General features: G+C 38.6%; 1 long non-coding RNA gene across 2 annotated transcripts in view; it reads right to left on the bottom strand.

Moving 5' to 3' along the window:
• The window catches only part of LOC129634278 (uncharacterized), a 33,783-nt gene extending 29,081 nt beyond the window's left edge, over positions 1–4,702 (bottom strand). For both annotated transcript variants that reach the window (XR_008705508.1, XR_008705509.1), the window contains exons 1-3: positions 4,484–4,702; positions 2,522–2,649; positions 144–225 (exon numbers count right to left, since the gene is read on the bottom strand). This is a non-coding gene — a long non-coding RNA (uncharacterized LOC129634278). The remainder of the gene's footprint in view (positions 1–143; positions 226–2,521; positions 2,650–4,483) is intronic.
• Between the last annotated feature and the right edge of the window lie 7,738 nt (positions 4,703–12,440).

The following is a 12,440-nucleotide window of genomic DNA, read 5'->3' as shown; positions in this document are numbered from 1 at the left end:
ATTTCAAGAAAAATTTAGCTAACTTTCTGTCTTATTCAACATCTTACTGTGATGACAGGAGATGGTCCTATTTCTGTCTTAAAGATACTCTTATGGATGTAGAAATACAGTTCTTTTAAAGCTAGGATAAACTGACTTCTTACCAGTCAAGGAAGGAGTTTTCAGGAGTGGTCAGAATGCTTAAATGTTGTAGACAAATTGAGAGGCATGAGGACTGCAAACAACCTTTGGAAGGAAAAAGAGGTAGCAGAGGGTTAGAAGAGTGCTGTGGAATATGGGGTATGGTGTGGAATGAGAAAAAGAAATGAAAATAGGGACATAGAGTCATCTTTCAAGATGAGACATGACATGTATATTTAATGTGGTTGGATGGATCCAGTGAAAGAGGCAATAATGAAGCTGGGTTTCAAAGGAGACTTGTGATAAAGGTGATAAAATCAACAGCCTCAGTAGAAGGGTTAATCTTGGGAAAATAAATTCATCTTTACATGTGTAGATAGGTGGCAGGCGAGAAGACAGAGGTGTTGTCAGCTAACAAATATTAATGCCAAGAATGCAGGGATCTTGTTTTCTTCTCTGATGAAGCCCAAGTCTCTAGAACTGTATCTAACATATAAAAGGCACAAAGAAATATTTATTGAATAAATGGACTTTGATATCTAATCGATCTGAATTCTAATCCCAGCTCTTCTACCTACACAGAAGAGGGATCTTGGGTGATTTCTTTACCCTGCTATACCTCAGCTTTATTATCTCTAAGACAAGAATAATAAAATGGAATGTAGTTCTCCTATACACGTTTGTGACATAAACCTTTAATCTGAGCCATTATGACTTTCTTATATTTAAATATTAAGCTCAGTGCTTGGCAAAGACCTTTACACCTAAAAGTTGCTCTCTAAATGATTTAAATTTAATTTTTATACTTAATTAAGAGGAATAAACTTGATGTATTATAGATCATAATATCTTTAGATATTTTTTCAGGAGTTTTCTAGCTGTGGGGTCTTAATTTTGTTGCTGCTAAGTCACTTCAGTCATGTCCGACTCTGTGCGACCCCATAGACGGCAGCCCACCAGGCTCCCCATCCCTGGGATTCTCCAGGCAAGAACACTGGAGTGGGTTGCCATTTCCTTCTCCAATGCGTGAAAGTGAAAAGTGAAAGTGAAGTCGCTCAGTCGTGTCTGACCCTCAGTGACCCCATGGACTGCAGCCTTAACATTAAATACACATTTTATTTTTGTGAAATTACAAAAATAACTTTTTCTAAAAGTTGGTTATACAGTTAGCTTTTACATAGCTCATTCTTTAGCTCTTAAATCCAAATACTTAGCAATACATTCCGGCATTTTTTCTAACTTCATCAACAATTAGAAAGGCAGTATAGTGGACAAGGGTGAAAGGTATCTATTTTTTTTAATTTATTTGTTTTTTAACTGAAGAAAGGTAGCTTTTTATGCTAGAAGGAGAATAAGGTGTATGTGTAGAGCAGAGAGGGGGAAGCACTGTCAACTTTCCTGATAGAAAGTTCTAAAATGTAAATAACTTTTATGAAGTAAGATTAATTGTATCTAAATTAATAATGGAAAAAATTAGTATTCTCATGATGCCTTCTAAGTTTAAAACTGGAATGCCCACTTCTCGTGCTAGCATCTACATTTGTTGCTATAGGGATCGCCCAAGACTCGTGCTTATGTTCTTAAATGAGTATAATTGCTATTGTTACAGACATCAGAAAAATTCTGACTTATGACCAAGAGATAACCATCACATGACAACTCTAAGTGCATTTACAATTTTAACTCCTTGGAAACAGATAAAGGCAAAGGAGTACAATATTATTTATTGTTTCTTAGAAGTCAGCCTCCCAAATCTCACAATTGTTTCTTGATTAATCATAGCTGAAAACATTTTATGATTAATTTACCATATGATTTCTGCCCTACTGAAACTTTAATTTTGGAGTCTGCGAGACAAACATACAGGATATACATAAATAAAACTGCTCTAGTGAGAATCAAGCCACTATCAAGATGACGTGGTAAAGTTTATATTACTTAGTAACACCAAAAAAGAGTAATAAGTTGATAGTTCTGAGGGAATCAAAGTCAAGGAAAAAAGGTTTTTTAAAGGATAACATGGGCTTGAATTTGTTAGCAGGTCAAAAAAGGAGCAACTGAGGGGAGATACTAAAGAAACAAGCATGGGATAAGATCTTAGAGGTTGAAAAAAATATGGTCAAAAGCACAGCTGTAGCCTTGGAAAGAAGACAACAGAGGAGGAAAAGAGGGTGAGGTGAAAAGAAAATTTGGGTTGAGAACAGAAGTCATACTGAGTGGCCCAGATTTTGTAAATAAATGAGGAGGCAAGATGCAGCTAAGAAAGGAAGATGAGGTTGGAGTCTTGAGAAAAATCAAGAGGTTTGGAAAAACTGTTGTAGCGTGGTCAGTAGAGATGGCTTTAAAAGACATTAGCATGTCTATGAGGCCCTACGATTAGAGGGCATGTGTTTCATAATACCTTCCAACGATAGATCAGGAAGAGGCAGCAGAAAGCAAATGCTGGGGCTGATTCACGGTGCGAATACCAGTGAGGAATTCTGGAGTGCCGGTGAGGCTCTAGAGCATCCTGATACTTGGGTCAAGCACCTGAAGAGCAGAAAGAGTATCAAGAGTTTTATTTATTTAGTAAGTATTATTTACTTTTGTATACCAATCAACTTTGCGTGTATGTATGTGTGTGTTCAGTCGTGTCCAACACTTTGTGACCCCATGGACTGTAGCCCGCCAGGCCCCTCTGTCCATGGAATTCTCCAGGCAAGAATACTGGAGTGGATTGCCATTTCCTACTCCAGGGGATCTTCTCGACCTAGGAATCAAACCTGGATCTCTTGCATTTCCTGCAATGCAGGTGGGTTATTTCCCACTGAGCCCAGTCTTCCCAATACCTGGAGGGCATCACTGCTTTGATATTCCATGTCTAAAATCCAGTGCTTCATCTTCTTCCCAAACCTATTTCTATACCTGATTGCCCCAACTTTGTTAATTATGACCTTTCTAGTCTCCCATGTCTGAAATTTCTGACTCATCTCTGACTTTTCTTCTCTCTCCCTTGATGTGTAATCAAGTTGTCACTAAATACATCCACTGAAATATTTCTCCTGGCTTTTCTTCCTTTCCATTGCCAAGGCAATATTCAGGCTGTTGTCATTTCCTACTCGTCCTTCTCCAGTGTCTTCTCAACTGGTTTCCCTGCCTCCAGGCTCCACTCAAAACAGTCAGTCTTACCTACCACACCTAGATTAATCTTCATAAAAGTTCAGTTTGTTGACTCACTCCTCATCTCAAAAAATCTTCAAGAAGCTGTGGTGGAGTCCCCAAGGGAACAGGAAGACCCTAAGAAAAGCTCATGTTTCAGTGAGAATAGGGGCAGTTGATGTCGTCAGGAGGAGATGTTGGTTTAGAGAAGTCTTCCCTGAAGAGTGACAGGTGAAGAGAATGGATGGAAGAAAGCTGGGAAGCACCAGGGTTTAGGGAATAGGCTGAAGAGGAAGAGGTGATGGCAGAGACACTCAGGACAGTTCAGAGAGATAGAAGGAAAGCCAGAGTAGAGTGTGTCACAAAGCCAAATGTAGGAGAGGATGCCAAGGAATAGAATGAATAAGGTGGACTCCTCCTTGGTTAGAGTCTATTGGATTTGGCAGTTAGGGGTTTAGAATCAAAAGCAGTTTCAGGGAGGAGTATGGGGAAGCTACAGAAGGTTGAGAAATAAAGAAGTAGAAACAAGGAGCATAGGTTTCCTTTTTTAAATGTTGGTTGAGAAAGAGAAATAGTGCTGAAGATCAAGAAAGATGTACTTAATCTCCTCCCCACCCCCACCCTCAGGAAAGAAACTTGCAGCTAGATTACAGCCGAAGGGCAGAGATCTCAGTAGTGAAGGAAAGGCTAATATTGGATAGAGGGAAGATTGATGGAGCAAGACCCTAATGAGGTCTGAGGAGATAGAAATTAATGAGGGGGAAAAGTCTTTGTTCACTGATAATCCTCTTACTATATTCTGCTGCTGCTGCTAAGTCGCTTCAGTCATGTCCAACTCTGTGTGACCCCATAGACAGCAGCCCACCAGGCTCCTCTGTCCCTGGGATTCTCCAGGCAAGAATACTGGAGTGGGTTGCCATTTCCTTCTCCAACTATATACAGCTTATTCTAACTGTATATATATTATGGTTGTATATGGTTAAGGTAAAAATGCATTATGAAATAACTAGATGAATTTTTGCAACTTGGAGAGGTAGCAGTTGGATGAATCATGACAGAAAACTCTAGAAGTAGGAATTGCTAATAACCTCAGCTTGAAAGAGCTAAATCTTTATTCATTAAAGATCAAAGGTATCATTCATTATTGCTGTGAAAATCAGCTGAAAATTAAGAATATTTTCATCACTGGATATATTATTTTTCTATTGCTTTTCTAAAAACTTACCAGAAACTTAGTGATAGGTCCACAACACGGGTCTCACTGGGCAAAATAAAAGTGTAGGCAGGTTTATGTCCCTTTCTGGAGGCTTTCAGGGGAGAATCCATTCCCATGCCTCTTCTAGCTTCTAGAGATCACTGCATTCTCTGGTTTATGGCTCCCTTTCTCCATTCCACACCAGCAACATCATATCCCTCTGACCTTTATTTAGTCCTCCCTTCTATCTGACCACACCCAGAAAAGGTTCTCTACATGTGAGCAGTCACATGATTAGATTGGGCCAACCTGGATAATCCAGGCAGCTTGCTGCATTTCTAGGCCCTTAACCTTAATCATACCCGTAAGTTTCTTCTGCCATGTATAACAGCATTCAGACTCTGGGAAATAGGCTGTGGACATGTTTGGGGGCTATTGGAAAAAAAGAGAGGTATTTAGTATTGGGGAATTTTGTTTTTGTTCCTAAAATAGGCAAGATGTTTATTCTGGTAGGTAAACTAGTTTCTAGATGCCAGGAATGTGGGGTCTAGATGCTAGGAAGTCATTAAGAAACATCTTACTGGTAGTTGAAAAAGCTTTTTCAGCTGAAAAAGATAAATTTCACTTGTGCTAAGACAATAAAAGATGTGTGTTTTGACCTAAACATTTAGACTAGAGAAAATAGGATAGCAGCATGACTGCTGGGTTCTAGGTCTGATGATGGCTACGGAGGTAAGAGGGAGAAAATCCTAAATGTCTTAGAGTAACATTAGCATGTTTCATCAGGAACTCTTAGATTAGAATTAAATGTTCAGAACTGATTTCTGAATTTTAACTGTCTTAATTCTATCTCTTCATCCATAATTGCCAGGCAGTCCATGAATACATTGCAATATGGGGCTAGTTATTGGTGTCAAACTTACAGTATGCCATGAATACCATGCTTCAACCACTTGAGCTAACTAGTAAAAAAGACGGAGAAGGCAATGGCACCCCACTCCAGTACTCTTGCCTGGAAAATCCCATGGATGGAGGAGCCTGGTAGGCTGCAGTCCATGGGGTCGCTAAGAGTCGGACACGACTGAGGGACTTCGCTTTCACTTTTCACTTTCATGCATTGGAGAAGGAAATGGCAACCCACTCCAGTGTTCTTGCCTGGAGAATCCCAGGGACGGGGGAGCCTGGTGGCTGCCATCTATGGGGTCGCACAGAGTCGGACACGACTGAAGTGACTTAGCATAGCATAGCATAGTAAAAAAGATGGTGGTCCTAATTACAAATATTATAAATAATAATCATTTAAATATTTTAAGGAAAAATTGAAAGAATTTAGCACATAATAGGTTTGAGTGCCTACAGTGTTCCAGGCATGGTAGTAAATTTTTTTAAAAGATTTTTTTAAATACATAGCAATATTTAAAATTGTATCTGATGATAATAGGTTGTAGCCTGAACACTAAAGAGAAGGAGGAAAAAGTAGTATATTCCAGTATTTTATATTCAGTATTAACAGAAATTAGTAAATGAGATGGCAAATATTAATGCAACTTTTATCTGGTAGCTATTTACTACAGATAAACTAAAACTTAAAAATTAGTTTTGCAATTGATAAAACTAAGAACCCTGTAATTCAAATTTTAAAACTTTCTACTTGTTCCTTATATGTCTTATTTTTAAAAACAATAATCTATTTGGCTGAATATAGTATAACTTTTTCTGTAAATTGATATAGAGATAATAATTAACGTAGTCTAGAGAGAGTTTCTCGGTTGTATGTAATCTAAATTCTATTTCTAGGATAAGATGAAAGCAGCCACCTATCCGACTCTGTTTCTTTCACTGTAATCAAATTAAGTTTGTATTTTATATATCCATTTAACTTCTCATCCATCCAACAAATGTGTATTGAACTCCTGTCATGGAAAAAGCACTGTGCTAGGCCCTGTGAAATATTTAACAGACATTTTTTACTTTGTATTTGCAATTCTAAACTTATTTCCAATTGTTGTGTTGAAGACTTTATTATATTAGCTATCTTATCTGCCAGCTTACCATCTAATCTCTGTATCTTAAAAATGTTTATTCAACTTTCTACAAGTGAAAAAAATCTTCCTTTGATCCCTGTCCCCAGCAACTCTTTTCCCAGAGGCAACCAGTGTGTTATTTTACAGTGTCTTTCCAGATGCATTTTATGTATCAAGCAAATATGTATACACATTAAGTCTGTATTTAATATACACTAAATGCATATTTTAATGAACTTTTTTTTTTACTTTGTTATTCTTTCTTATGTCTGCATACCATTCCATTGTATGAACACATCATACTTTAATTATGGACATTTCCATTAAGATTATGCTATTTCTAACAAAGCCAAAATAGAGTCTAATATTCAAATATGGGATATTTTCCTAGAGATGGAGATTTTATGTACATTTGTAATTTTGGATAAGTATCACCAATTTGCCCTTTACAGAGGTTGTACCTGTTTCCCCAGACTTACCAACATATGATGATGATCTTTGCAAATCTGAAGGATGAAAAATGTCATCTCTGTGTAGTTTTAATTTGCATTTCTCTTATTCTGGGTGAGGTTGAGAATCTTTCTATATGTTTTAAAAGCCATTTATGTTCTTTTTTCTGTGTATCTTGGCTTATTGTGATTTATTATTATGACAGGAAAACAGGAAGTTATACATTAGGGAAATCATCCCTTTGTCAGTGAGTTGTAAATAATTCTTTTCCCCGTTTGCTATTTGTCTTCCAACTTTGTGGTAGCCTTTGTCATGCAGAGACTTTTAATTTTTATTTTATAGAATTATCTTTATGGATTTGGGACTGTGAGTTATAATACTTAGGCTTTCACTGCTCTGAGATAATTTTAAAAATTCTCCATGGTTTCCTCTAACAAACATTCTTGATCATTACAAGTTCTAAATGCATTGTTTAGTGCATTGGCTCAATTTCCCTGCTTCAATTTATATCTGAGCTAGATTAGCAAATCAGTCCCTTGGAAATATAGAGTAGTAGTAAGGAGTTTGGACTCCATAGAGTTGATAATTTCATTTTTTCTGCTCCTGGGCTATCTGACCTTGAGCAAGCTACTTAATTATCCTCTCTGAGCCTCAGTGGCTTCATCTGTAAAATGGAAGTGATAAATAGTACTTGGTTGAGAGAACTGCATGAGATGATTCATTTAAAGCCCTTAGCACAATGCTTGACAAGCTGGAAGCATTCATTAAATGTAAACTATTTCTGTGATGATGATGATGGCCACAGACATTCTGTCAACTCCTACTTACCATCCCATAATTCATATCTTTAAGGGGTTGAATAAAAAATGAATTCAAAAATTGCCAACATTCCTACTTCAGCATTAACCATCCAATCTCTTCTCAGTAGTTCTCAAGTTGGCAGTACATTAGAATCATGAGTTGATTTTTTATTTGAGTTGATTTTTAAACCCCCCAAACTAGGGTCCCTACCCCAGAGATCATATTAATTAGTCTAGGATATGACCCAAGCATCAGTATCTTTCAAAAACCCCTCTGGTAACTTCAATGGGCAGCTGAGGTCTAACACCTCTATCCTAATACAAGGCCAATGGTTTTGGGTACTCATTGCTTCTAAAGAACAATATATAAAAATCTTTTATAGGCAAAATTGCCGTGAATTATAAAGACATTAAAAAGAGATCAAGATCCCCTAGAGGAGTGCATGGCAGTTCACTCCAATATTCTTGCCTGGAGAATCCCATGGACAGAGGAGCCTGGAGGAATACAGTCAATAGGGTCGCACAGAGTCAGGCATGACTGAAGCAACTTAGCAAGCATGCACGCATGTAAAAAGAGATCACAGACTTGAGACAGGTGTCAGAGATACTAAGGAAAGGAGTTATGAAGTTGAAGATATTCCTTGAATATATTTATAAGACACCTTTCTCAGCTATCCTCTGAATACCTGTATAACTGCTACTTAGAGGCAAGGGACATTAAGTGTTTATATTTGTTAGATGTGTTTACTGAAGCATGGAGATAAGTCTTATCAGCTCTTCAATTGGACAAATTTAGGATTTGTATTACCCCGATTGCTTTTCTGGATAATTCTCAAAAACTACTGTTTCTGATCATGAGTAGTATATCTTATCCCCTTACACATTTTAGGAGTTTAGGAAGGATTTGTAATAGTATTTTAGCTCATTTATAGATACAGTGCAAGTAAGGTATACAAGAAAATTAAATATTATCAAATCCACGTCTAAAGAGACTAGACAAGGAGTCAGGAGGCCTAGATTTCAGTTCCTGAACTTCTGTTTCTTCAGCTGCAAAATGAGAGAATTGAGTTCCCAAAGCTTAATAAAAATAATTTTAAAAAAATGTGTTAAAAAAAAAAAGTTCCCAAAGCTTTCTTTCAGTTCCAGATAATTGCTGTCTCACCAAATCACCTAAGTAAAGCCTTTCTTAATCAGTCAGTAGAAGACAGGCAAAGTATTCTAGCTCAAGCTTTCTAAAAAATACATATTTCATAGTCTTGTCTTCACCTATCCAAGGCAGTATACCTTCTCAAATATTAAACTAGTCTGGATGGTATTAGATTGGTGTATGTCTTGCCTTACTAGTATATTTACACTTTACATTTAAGTGGGGGCCACTGGTTGCTTCATCCAGAGGGGTAACGGAGTGGAGGGTTGCATCTTGAGACTTGAGAGAAGGATATGCTGGAACATGAGCTTTCTATTGCCATCCAAATCATGCCCTGTGAATGACTTCATTTAGGACCCACCCTGGGTCCCCCTTCTATATTTTCTTTTAATCTTTTCTACATCTCCTTTTGCATTGTATTACTCATGGTCATTAGGACTCACACAATTCTTGTATTAGTTATTTGCCCTTACATCATCTCTTTCCTATTGGAGAAGGAAATGGCAACCCACTCCAGTGTTCTTGCCTGGAGAATCCCAGAGACGGCAGAGCCTGGTGGGCTGCCGTCTATGGGGTCGCACAGAGTCAGACACGACTGAAGCAACTTAGCAGCAGCAGCAGCATCTCTTTCCTACAAGATTATACATTTTTTGAGGTCAGGATACACTTATATTGTATCCCTTACATAAACTAGTACAGTGTCTTGGCCCATAAATGGAGGACAAATGTTTAACAGAATTAAATTGATAAAATTTTAAATTAATTTGTTTTCTCTTTTTTCTTTGTGATACTCTTTCATAGTTTCCTTTACAATGTTTTTAATTTTTTAAAAGCACAAAGTCCTATTTCATGACAGTATCTTTTAACTACTTTCTGAATACAGCAATCAGCTTTTCACTCTCAAGTCTAGAAGTAGTAAAGAAGCAAGAAGGTGATCATGATACCAATATATGAAATTAATAATACATTAGGTAAGTTTTCAGTAGTAAACATGTAGGATAATTTTAGGAGAAGTGTTATTTTGAGGTACCTTAGCCATGCTATTGATTTGATCAAATATAAGCATATAAAAATATACTTTCAATATGTTCATTATAATTTATTAAACATGTTCTAAAATAATAACTATGTATAACAATGATTAAATATCAGAAATTAAAGTAAATCCTATGTATGTAACTCAGAGAACTGAGTTATGATGGTACTGAAATTTGGGTATGGTAATTGAGAAAATTAGATGGTAGTAGTTTGAAGTAAAGTAAAATTTTAATTTTAGGTTAGTATAAAGAATCCAGTTGTTTAAAAATTTATATTTAATAAAAGTAAAGTCAACATTACTATTTTTGATCATGATTTTAACAGGATTATTTTAGCTTAGCAAATAGATCTAAGAAATATAAAGACTATATAATCAGACATAATTTCATCTAATTTTAGCTTAACAGTTAAGGTGGGATTTTGAGTTGTGAGAGTGATGGTTCAATATTGGTTGAAAATTATCCATTCTCCTTGTCCTCATTTTGAGTTTATCTTTGTGGGTTCTAACATTTTTATCTGGGAAATTACTTTATAGGTAGGGAAATCTATATTATCACTCAGTGTACTAATTGGAGACCAGTTTAAAACACCAAATCTTTGCATTTATAATTTTTTGAAGACTTTATCCAGGCTAAAGAATATACTTACTACTGAGAGCACTTCCAAGCTTCTTCGACTGTACACTAGGTGCATTAATTTGATTAGTGATTTTTGAATCACGAAGTTTTATTTTGCTAGCCACCATAGAAGTATCTTAAAAGAAGTTTAAAAATAACTCGAGATTTGGATAGAATTCTAACATTTTCTGCTCCAACGTATATATGTACTTAATTTGAAAATACAGAGATGATCCCACATTGTTTCTATAACTGAGATCATTTCATAGTATTACTGCATCCTTTTTTGAATGACTTCTTCAGACTTACTTTTAGACCCATTCTTACATGTTAATCTGCAAATAAGCAAATGTCAAGGGCAGCAGCAAAAATGACCATTTAATACAAAGATGGCAAACATATTTTGACAATTCTTTTTAATTCATGAGTCACATGTACTATATGCATTAAAATTAGCTTCACAAATGGAAATCATAGATATGGGAAAGTTGTTTTAGGGGAAATTTCACTAGTAAATTCATAATCTTTGAAATTCTGGGTGATTGAACTAAATATTGATCCCTTGCATATATTTTCAGCGGCGTATTCTAAACATTACTTTTTAAAGGTGTGATTTTTAAATATGTGGGGGTCGTTCTACAGGCATGACATTTTCTGACGTATACTTTTCCTTTTGGTCTTTTCTTCTGCTAAATCTTTGAATTATCCTAAGTATTAAAGAGCACGGCTGTCAAGAAAAGTATCTTCTTTTCGAGATGAATGTTTACACTAGCAAAGTATTTTATTTTAGACATGAGAATTCTAATTCTGAAGAAGAAAATTTCAAAAGGTTATTCATTTCTTATTCCTTATCTCTCGTCCCATCCTTAAAATACAAGTTAAATCTTAATCGGAATCCTTTTCCCATCGTGGAACCAAGCGCTGCTGCCAGACTTGAAGAGGAAGGCTTTTACTTTGTTAGCCATGTGTTTATGAAACCCCAGCGCTCTCCCCAGATCTTTGGGCTGATAATCGCAAACATGGAGGATGCTTCTGATTCTTCACTAGGGTTTGCTCCATTAATTAATAATGTAGCTCTCCCAGGCTCTCCGCCGTCTCTTCCTGTATCAGTGACAGGCTGTAAAAGTCATCGAGTAGCCAATAAAAAGGTAGAAGCGAGAAGTGAAAAGCTCCTCCCAACAGCTCTTCCTCCTTCAGAGCCGAAAGTAGATCAGAAACTTCCCAGGAGCTCCGAGAGGCGGGGAAGTGGCGGTGGGACGCGATCCCCCGCGCGGAGCCAGGCCGTGGCAGCGGGAGAAGCGGCGCCCGGCGGTGCGGCGGGGCGGCGAGAAGCGACCCCCCGGGGGGACAGAGCCTCCCCTCGCCGCCTTTGTAGTTGAGAAGGTGGAGAAGTGGCAGCCGGCGTGCTCGCAGGTGAGGGGCTCGGTGTGGTCGCTCGGTAGCCGGCCAGCGCCGGCAGGGAAGTGTAGGCGAGCGGGGGAACAAAGCGGAGCGGCGCCGGGGTCCGCCCGCAGCGAACTCCCTCGCGGCGTCGGGCCGGCCGGCTGCGCGCCGAGCACGTTGTGAGCCCGGCGGCGGCGGCAGCGGCAGCAGGCAGGGAGCGGGCGCTGGGGGAGGGGGCCGCCGCTCCCGCACCGCCCGCGGCGGGGCGTCCGGCCCCATTGTGAGCCGGCAGCCGGGCGTGCGGAGGTGGGGCGGCTCCGCCGGTTCACTACCCTGGTCGCGACAGCAGCCACCTCGGCTCGGGTGGCAGCCGCGGTCGGTCAATCACACAAAAGGCAGCCGAGCTTCCCCCGGCGCGCGGACCGGCCCACGCCGCCGCCGCCAAGCGCACCCTACCTTACCGGCTTTCCTTTCCCTCCAATTTTGATAGGGAAGCGGGGCCGGCGCGGGCGGCCGAGGGTCCGGGTG

This window comes from Bubalus kerabau, chromosome 19 (genome assembly GCF_029407905.1).
Source record: "Bubalus kerabau isolate K-KA32 ecotype Philippines breed swamp buffalo chromosome 19, PCC_UOA_SB_1v2, whole genome shotgun sequence".
Lineage (NCBI taxonomy): Eukaryota > Metazoa > Chordata > Mammalia > Artiodactyla > Bovidae > Bubalus > Bubalus kerabau.
This window is presented reverse-complemented; position numbering and strand designations above follow the sequence as displayed.